Here is a 10,050-nt window from a genome sequence, read left to right on the forward strand (position 1 = left end):
CTTGTTATACTGTATTACCATGTTTCACCCATAAAATCCCCAAGTCCGGCTGTGGCCATTCACAGCTGTGTCTTGATACTCGGTCAGACATGCTACATGGAGTTTTTGCATCGAAACAATATAAGTATGCGATAACATCTTATTAAAATAATGGTGTCTTTAGGGGTTTAAAATGTTCTTTTTTTTTTTTTTTTAAATGCCCTCCTTTTCAAAATGTTTTATCCCCAAAAAAATAGAGATTTTAAGCTTTCCAATGATGTATCACACATACATATAGGACAATTTTGAAATTTGGAGAAATTGGTGGTCTGAGAGTTGAGCTTCAAGTCACCTGAAAGTTTTCCGCTATATATATACTGTATATATATATTTTTTTAAAATTGTATAAAAAAAATCCACGATGGACTGAGGGCACGAAGTTTGAAGCGTGAAGTAACAAGGGATCAATGTATAATCATTCAATAATTGTATAGCTCTTATCCTGTTCAGGTAACAGGTGAGATGCAGCCTATATTAGGTGTCATGAGAAAAAGATGCCTTAATGCTGCATTCAAGGACGGTGTGAAGTCGGACCTATTCCACTTGGATGGTACCAGTTCTGACTTCAAATCATTCCAAGCAGATGTAAAGTACAACGATGGCTGATCACGACAAGTTGTCTTTTATTTTGGCCATCAAAAGACATTTTGCCCTCCAGGAATGGCTGAGGTATAGCCCCACACTGTAAATTGCCTTCTTTAGTTATATCCTTGCTGAAAGTCTATACAAAAACATTTATAAATCCTTTAAAAGATAATTCACTGTATGACAAAAAATACATGGCGTCTCAAATAAACTTCATTATTGTGTCATTCTTACGCTTGCTGTCTTTAGCGCCATTTTGTGACGTCAGATTGAAGCAACTTTGAAACGACTTTGCGACTAGGACCTCCCAGTTCGAGGGGCGTTCCAATGACATTTTTTTGGTAGGAGGTTGAAAAAAAAAATCTGACTTCCCACCTTCCTCGAATGCAGCATAAGATATACATAAAACAACTCACATTCATAATATGAGCCTAAAGTTTGGTACAGTATTTTATTACCTTAGCATGTGTGTTTTTGAATGTGGCAATACATACATACAAACAGTATATGTTAATGGTCAAATTCATGAAGGATGTGGGTGTTAAATCATAATTTTGGTGTTACTGCCCAAAATCAGGATTGTTTGGCCTTGGTGGAGGTCTGTGTAATTGTTGTTCTGGTAGTGGCTGAATAAGGAATTAATGTGATTAAATTTCTCATCTTGTTTTTAAGAATGCAGCCAGTCAACTAACAAATTATTTGTAATTTGATACAAACTACGCATAAGAAGAGTCCATTCGGTTGCCGGTTTCAATGAGCTTGGGAGAAAACGGATAGACACACTTAAGCAGACACACATTTTTTCATCTTGTGTTGACAATGACCCCCGGGGGAGACAATGATGTGTGACAGCTGCTGCCTGTTCATATTGATTAAATGACAGCCAGGATCATTTACCGATTTACCAACTGACGGAGCTTGAACGGGCGCTGACGCAGCCCCGAGGGAGGGCTCAGGACTGTTAGCCTTGACAGCCTGCACTTTATGTTCACAGGCGCCCCTTTAATGTGAACATCATCCTCCATCCCCACTGTGACCCCGTCGGGCACACACTGGATTACGCTGTTCATTTTTAATGCCGAAACCATTATTGCAACGTTTGGCAGAGATGTAATACGGACTCACGTAACCAAAACAAAAAGAATGAATACACATCATTACTTATGTTTGTTGTTCATTTCTGTCATTTATAACTATAATTACAAGTCCAATATTGTTTAAATAACTTCAGTTCATTTTGTAAAACAACAACAAAACAAAATAATTAATTATAACGGAATTGGAGAGGAAAGATTATCAAAACAGATCTTCAGTCAAATCCAATAGGACGTTCCACAATCGTCTCTGAGAAATGAGCTGGAAAAAAAAAACAAATCAACATAGCCTTGCAAGATTTTTTTTAAAAAGAAAAATCTATGTGACACTTAAACTGAAATCTTAAATAAGATTTTTATTGAAATTCAAATCATATATTACCGTAAAAGCTCCCGTAATTTTCGCATTATAAGGCACATCTGACTACAGTATAAGCCTCAACCCACCAAATTTGACACGAAAACGACATTTGTTCATAGATACGCCGCACTGGAATATAAGTCGCAGCTGTCCTCATTGTATCATGGGATATTTACACAAAAAGATATTAACCGTGAACCGTGTTATTTGACAGCAGCATCATGCGACTGTCATAAGACCAAATGAACCAACATGAAGCTCTGAACCAAGTGGGTGTAAAGCTTCATTGTTTCAAGAGACTTCATTTGGCCCCCTTGGGGACCACTGCTGCCACCTGCTGTCAGCACTGTTGTTGTCCAACATGCCTCCTAGCATGCATTGCAGCACTACAAATGTAAATAACAATCAAAACTAATGTTCTATGCTAATTTTTTCTTCAGTTACTGTTCCAGTTGTTTCATTGATTGCTAGATATGGTATTTGGTAACACTTTGTTTGACAGTGGTGCCATTTAACTGTCATTAGACAATCATAATTATGACATGACACTGTCGTGAGCATTAATAAATGCTTATAACAGATGTAATTTAGTTTTATCCGGCAAATTGTTTCGCTTTTGAATGGATTTAAAAAATCTGAGCTGGATATTAATGGAGTTAGTCACATAATTTGCTGGATGACAATGAAATCTGTCCTAAGCATTCAGTAATGCCCGTGGTAGTGTCATGTTATAAATATGACAGTCTCATGACATCGCTGTCATATAAGTGTTACTTATTAATCCAAATAAAACAACAAATAAGGCGCACTGGACTATAAAGTGCAGGATTGAAAATGAAGGAAAAAAGTAGCAGCTTATAGTCCGAAAATTACGGTATATACAACAATTTGGCAAAGCGCAGATGATGAAAAATGCATCTTTAAAACTCCCGTTTAGCTCCTCCTGTCATCATAGCGCTCCTGCGCCTCCATCTTGGTTTTGACATCATTAGGTGGAGGATTTAGCATTGAGCACAATGGAGGAGGAAACGTTTTTCAGCGATTCTGGTGCAAGTGTGGATTTTTCGAAATATTTTGTCGATCCAGAGGAACTATGTGACATACAGCCATGTTTGAGTCATATTTGGAGGAGGAGGAAGATTCAGAATGAGACAAAGGCAACGGAGACATCAAACACGAGGCTGATGACAAGAGCAGACTGCGTTGGCAACACAAAATTTCATCATTGTGTTTATCTCTGGACTCCAATATTATTAAAGGATATTCTTTATATTGATTCCCCCACTGCTATATAAATTGTATCGTCATAAAAAATGACATTCTTGTGCTAAATGTAACATGAAATATCAAAAATGCATTTATTCGGTATGACAGGGCTAAATTACTGCATAATAGTCAAAACTGCCAACTTAAACCTGTCGAACGGTATTACATGCCATCGGCGTTAGTCTGGCTCTTATCATTACCCTGTTGCGGCCTCGGCAACAGAGGAAAGTGTAAAAACAAAAGAGGATGCGTGAGAACTAGGCTACATGCTAACCCAAAACGAGTGGCTGTTCCAAGTGTCTTCCTCGCCTTTCGAACATGAAAAATCACACAAAACTGCCCTTACTATTGTAACACACGGTGGCGGGACTGATTGCCTCCAAGCACTCCCTCCGGACCCAGGGCAATGTCAGCGAGCATCCGGCGAGGGTGCTCGTCGCCGAGGACGCAGCAAGGGAAAGAACGCCGAACATGGTGCATTCTCGGCGGACAAACCGGCCGACTTCGGGGGCTTGTCACACACCATGGTCGTCGGCTGATGAAGGCAAGCACTCCCACCTTCACCGGCTGAAAGGGAGCATTGTCATCCGCAAAATACAAGCCACCTCCTTATTAAAACGTGCCATGATCCCAGTATTGACATAGTATATAACACTTAGTATGTTACTGACTTTCTCATCTTCCAATGGTCCTTTGATTGTCGGACTTGTTTTGCCCATACAGTGTATCACAAAAGTGAGTACACCCCTCGCATTTCTGCAGATATTTATTTTTTCAAGGGACAACACTGATAAAATGACACTTTGACACAATGAAAAGTCGTCTGCGTGCAGCTTATATAATAGAGTTGATTTATTTTCCCCTCAAAATAACTAAAAATATAGCCATTAATATCTAAACCCCTGGCAACAAAAGTGAGTACACCCCTTTGAAAAAACGTACATCCCAAAATGTCAAAACTCACTACTGCTTGTCATTTTTCCTCCAAAATGTCATTTGACTCGTTACAGAAGGGCTGTCAGCATTGCTGCAGAGATTGAAGAGGTGGGGGGTCAGCATGTTAGTGCTCAGACCATACGCCGCACTCTACATCAAATTGGTGTGCATGGCTGTCACCCCAAGAGGAAGCCTCTTCTGAAGACGGTACACAAGAAAGCACGCTCATCTCACCAGACCATAGGACATGGTTCCAGTAATCCATGTGCTTTCTTGACATGTCTTCAGCAAACTGTTAGCGGGCCCTATTCTATAAGCTGCACACAGACTACTTTTCATTGTGTCAAAGTGTCATTTTGTCAGTGTAATCACATAGAAAGAAATACTTACATATTTGCAGAAATGCGAGGGGTGTACTCTTTGTGATACACTATACGTCGCGGGGAACAGGATCTTTTGGAAACCCAAAAAAACTCACACCACTCTTCCTGGTCTAGCAACAAAAGTCTGCAGCACATTGGGCTGGCGTGACATGAAAAATAAACAAATTAGTCCACAAAATCAGCTGAAGCCGCAGCCCTTCTGCATACAATAGTATGGCTGTATAGTGACGATGATCTCATCCATTCGCCTTCTTCCTCAGTCCGAGACTCTAGCAAGTCACTCATTTTTATGGTGCGAGATTCAAAAAGTTGAATGAATATATCGATCACTTCCACACACATTCAAGCGGTCCATTTTATCCTGGAGCATAAAATACCGTGTGCAATCTGAAATAAACATGCATTCTGGTGTCATATAGACTTTAAAGAAAGGTCAGAGAAATTGAACTCAAGAGGAAATGAGAGGCTATGGACCATGACTAAAAATAGAATTAAAATAGGAGTCTATTTCAGTTCTGAAATGTAAATCTATGTACGCACAATTGGAGGCGTAACAATTAATCAATCTGGATCGATATATTTGTTACACACAATCGAATCAAACGATATCCAAAAGCAAAATAAATATATATACACACATTTATTTATTTATTTTTTCCAGCTATGCCGTTTTGTTAAAAATAATGGTTTACATAAAATGCATGAAATCTTTTGGAGAAAAAAAGGCAAAAACATCAAAATTGCTCTGTATTTTTTATTGCTTTAGGTGAAATGAAATGCAATGTGTTAATTGTGTGCATTTCATCTAATTAAATTGACTTGAATTTAGATTTAGGAAAATATTAACATGAGATTGGTTCTTTTACGCACCTACCACTGTATGTATTTCACTAGATTTAGTTTCAGTATTTTATCCAGGGCACAAGTATATGTCCAAGCAATAAAAATCAGTTTGTCAGAAAAGTGCTGTATGTGTGTTAGAGTATCCACTGTGTCGTTGAGAACACACCAGGTGTGTGCATGTTGAGCACAAATTAAAGTGGTGATGTACATATCAGTCACTCCAGTGTTCCTGCTGGTGAGTGACAGCTAGCCATAGGACTCAAACATGGCAGTATTCATTTTGAGTCACCTTCCGACCAATCTCTCTTACTTCGTCATCCAGTTGCAGAGCCAAATATTAACATTAGCGCTGTCTTTATAGCGAACGCAAACGTTTTAGAGAAATATTGCCATGGTGTCAGGGAACAACATAAGTACAAAATTGGAGGAACTTTACAGGGAAGAACAAGTGGCAGTTCTCTTTTAAGGGCAGTAGCGCAGGAAGTGGTGTGCTCCAGCACCCCCTGGTATTGGTGAGTGAAAAAAATGTGTTTTGGTGGATTCTTTTTTTTTTTTTTTTTTTTTTTTTTTTTTCTATATAGATCATTAAATAAAACATATTGAAACAATAGCAGTTTTACTAATTTTATTAGGGCCCGAGCACTAAGCGTGCGAAGGCCCTATTGTTTTGCAAAGGATTTTTTTTGTTTTTTTTTTTTCAAGGCAAATGAAAACGGCCAATTTGGAGGCCTGAACATGCACGAAAAGTCACCAAAATTTGCACATACGTGCGGAAAATTGTAAATTTCGATAATTTTACAACGTTGCAAAAAAATATAACAAAATGGCTCAGTGGCGCCCCCTTGAAATTTTAAAATTGGCGTATAACATTAGGGTCTGTCAGCGTAGAGCAATGAAATTTGGGGTGTCTATACCTTGTCCAAAACCGCTCCAAAAAAGCATTTACACCCATATTCCAAACCCAACAGGAAATCGGTTATTTTGGATCAAATATGAAATTTTTATCGATTTACAGGGTGCACATTTGAGACCTTTTCGCCGAGGGAGTTAGTTGGATCATCTTCAAAATTGGTGAGACTGTTCAGGAGACATATGAAATCTTAAGTTTTGAAAATGGTGCGTTTTCATTCACGGGTCTGACCTGGGCGTGGTGCCAAAGTCGGCCATTTTTTCGGCAAAACTACAAATTCAGTACAGTAAATGACTAATAGTTCCTTGACACAACGTTCAATCTTTTTCATATTTGGCATGTATGTGTGGTATCCCACCCTTAACACGAGTGCATTGAAATATTACCCATTAGGCCTAGCGCCCCCTAGTGAGAACAGGAAATGCCTTTTTTTACGAGACAGTTTCCTCCTCCAAGGGAAAAAAATCTGTTGACCTCAAACCTGCATCAGGGGAGCCTTAAGACCTGTGTTCAGGTGCCTGATGAAAAATATTGAGGTTTCGTTGAGGCGGAGGGGTCCAAATAGGAAAGTGAAAATGACCGTCAACAATTTGTCTCGCAAAATACTTTGAACAGTCATAACTCAGCAGATATACAACATATCTGCGCCAAACTTCCCATGCTTGTTGAGAGTCATACCCTGAAGGGTCCTGTAGGGGTCATTTGCATCAACTCTACAGTGCCAACTAGTGGCGACAGAAAGGAGTTTTAAAAAAGGCCTTTCCTATTGGGTTTTTTCAACGTAGAGCAATGAAATTTGGGGAGTAGATACCTTATGCCTAACTGCTCAAAAAAGCCTCTTGCACCCATATTCCAAATCCAACAGAAAATCGGGTATTTTGGATCGAATGTGAAATTTCTGTCCATTTCTAGTACAGGTTACATTTGGAGGCCTGGACATGCACAAAAACTCACCAAATTTTGCACATACATGCGGCTTTGTGTGGATTTCGATAATCTTGCAACGTTACAAAAAAATGTAACAAAATGGCTCAGTGGCGCCCCCTTGAATTTTTCAAAAAGGCGTTTCCTATTAGTTTTTTTTAACGTAGAGCAATGAAATTTGGGGAGTCGATACCTTGTGCAAAACTGCTCCAAAAAGTCTCTTGCACCCATATTCCAAACCCAACAGGAAATCGGGTATTTTGGATCGAATGTGAAATTTTTATCAATTAACAGGGTGCACATTTGAGACCTTGTCACAGAGGGAATTAGTTGGATCATCTTCAAAATTGGTTAGACAATTCAGGAGACATATGAAATCTAAACTTTTCAAAATGGTGCGTTTTCATTCATGGGTCTGACCTAGGCGTGGTGCCAAATTCGGCCATTTTTTCGGCAAAATGACAAATTCAGTAAAGGACTAATAGCTCCTTGAAACAACGTTCAATCTTTTTCATATATGGCATGTATATGCGGCATCCCACCCTTAACACGAGTGCATTGAAATATTACTCATTAGGCCTAGCGCCCCCTAGTGGGAACAGGAAATGCCTTTTTTACGAAACAGGCTCCTCCTCCAAGGAAAAAAAATCTATTCACCTCAAACCTGCATCAGGGGAGCCTTAAGACATGTGTTCAGGTGCCTGATGAAAATTATTGAGGTTTGGGTAAGGCAGAAGGGTCCAAAAGGAAAGTGATTATGACTGTCATCATTTTCTCTCTCCACATATTTTGAACAGTGATAACTTGGGAGATGTAGAGGGGGGCTGTCTGCCACCACCCCGACCTGCATACCGTCCGAGTTTGCGTGGCGTCCGAGTTGCGCCAAACTGCGAGGGCCCGCTCAGTCCTGCTTGCAGGCCTAGTGATGATTATTTTTTGATTATTTTTTGTCAATAACATGGTCACCACATGACATCTTGCTTGCTACCAGGTCATGTTGAATAAGGCGCTATTGGAACGAAAAAATTAACTGTGGACAGAGGAGGCGTTAACATGGCGCAAAAACAAATTAGAGGTTTTGTTCTTTACTAAAACAGCGAAATTTTCTAAAATTTAATTTGAGGCCAAAAATGAAGATGATCCATGATAGTTTATAACTGTGTCCCGAAGGAAAATTTAGCTGAAGATTTAGATCGTGAAGAACTTAAAATAGGTAAGACACGCATGCATTGTTGCTGTATTATTGTTTGTTGTTGCTGTTGAGCTGCCGCCGTGCCGAGCTCTGCTGGATATTAGTTTGCAATATACTGTACTGAGTGTTGTGAAAAGGTGATAAACTGAGGCTTATTGGACCTTTTAGTTTTCAAATGTGTTTTTGTGTCATTTTGCCGTCTAGCTGCGGGGATTTGCATTATAATCTATGGACACTTTTATTTCCAATACAAAAACTCCAACACACACTGTGGGTGGAATAGATTGCTGTTTTTGTTGTAGCCAAGTAGTAGGATGTCAACTATCCAGCATGTGTGTGTACTGCCAGTGTACCCACCTTTTATGGAGAAAGAGCGCGAGCATGACAAATTTGGACAAAAAGGGCTCTTTTGGGATAGGAAAAACAAAATAAGATCCTCAGCACTCAATGCTGCAAGTGACTTCCAGTGCCTGTGTTGTCCGTTCATGACCTTGCTTCAGACAAGATCCAAATAAAGTCAGGGAAGACAAAACAATACAGAAATAAACACAAGGGCGTAGGTTTGGTCTCAATATTGGGAGGGACGATATAACAGCATAACCTGCATGTACACTTTTTGCTGGGGACGGGACATTAATAAGACCAAAAACATTATTGAACAGGGGTCAGGGATACAGTTTTCACCAATATGAACCTAATTAATTGATAGGATAAATAATTAATGCAAAATAAATCTGTATTGATTTATACTAACTTTCACACTGCAAATTTACTGTATCAAGTCTTAATCTGATAATTTTTCGTAAATCTAGTCGGATAATTTTCTTCATCTTGTTCGGAGTTTTAAAGGCTAGTTAACAGATTAATGTGACCAATTCTTATTTCAAGTAAATATTACTACAGTATTTGTTCTTATTAAGGCTGTACATCCAAAAGTTGGTCATTTTTCACCCAAATCAACAAAAAAATGCTTTCAAATAATGTTTTGAACTATATATATTCTTGAATTAAGAACATTTCTGACAGTTTTTTTTTAAATTAAATATGCAAACCTTTTCTTAAAATAAGTGTTACGCTTATTTTCAGCTAGCTATTTTTCTTATTTCAAGAAATGTAAGTGAGTAAAATTTACTTGAAGCAGTAGAAGATAATTTCACTTATTTTTAGAAGATTTCCACTGAAAACAAGGTAATTGTTTTTTTTTTTTTTTTTTTTTTTCAGATTTAAGGAGGGGTTTTGTAGTGCATATGTATAGGATTAGGTGGAACACCATTCGGTTCAAACCTTTGTTTTCAAAAACTACTAAAGAAACATGTTGAAAACTTCCAGAAAAAGTGTCTGGATTCTATAAACAAATTTAGATTTCAAAATTTTAACAAATTATATTAATATTCACAAGAAATACTCACTTGTTCATCATCTCTTCAATATTCAGGAATGCAAAAAATAAACTTTTGCGCATGCGCGTAATGTTAAAAATGGCCGCTAATGCAGCGGTTCCAAAGTAAACACTACAA

This window comes from Corythoichthys intestinalis, chromosome 7 (assembly GCF_030265065.1).
Source record: "Corythoichthys intestinalis isolate RoL2023-P3 chromosome 7, ASM3026506v1, whole genome shotgun sequence".
Lineage (NCBI taxonomy): Eukaryota > Metazoa > Chordata > Actinopteri > Syngnathiformes > Syngnathidae > Corythoichthys > Corythoichthys intestinalis.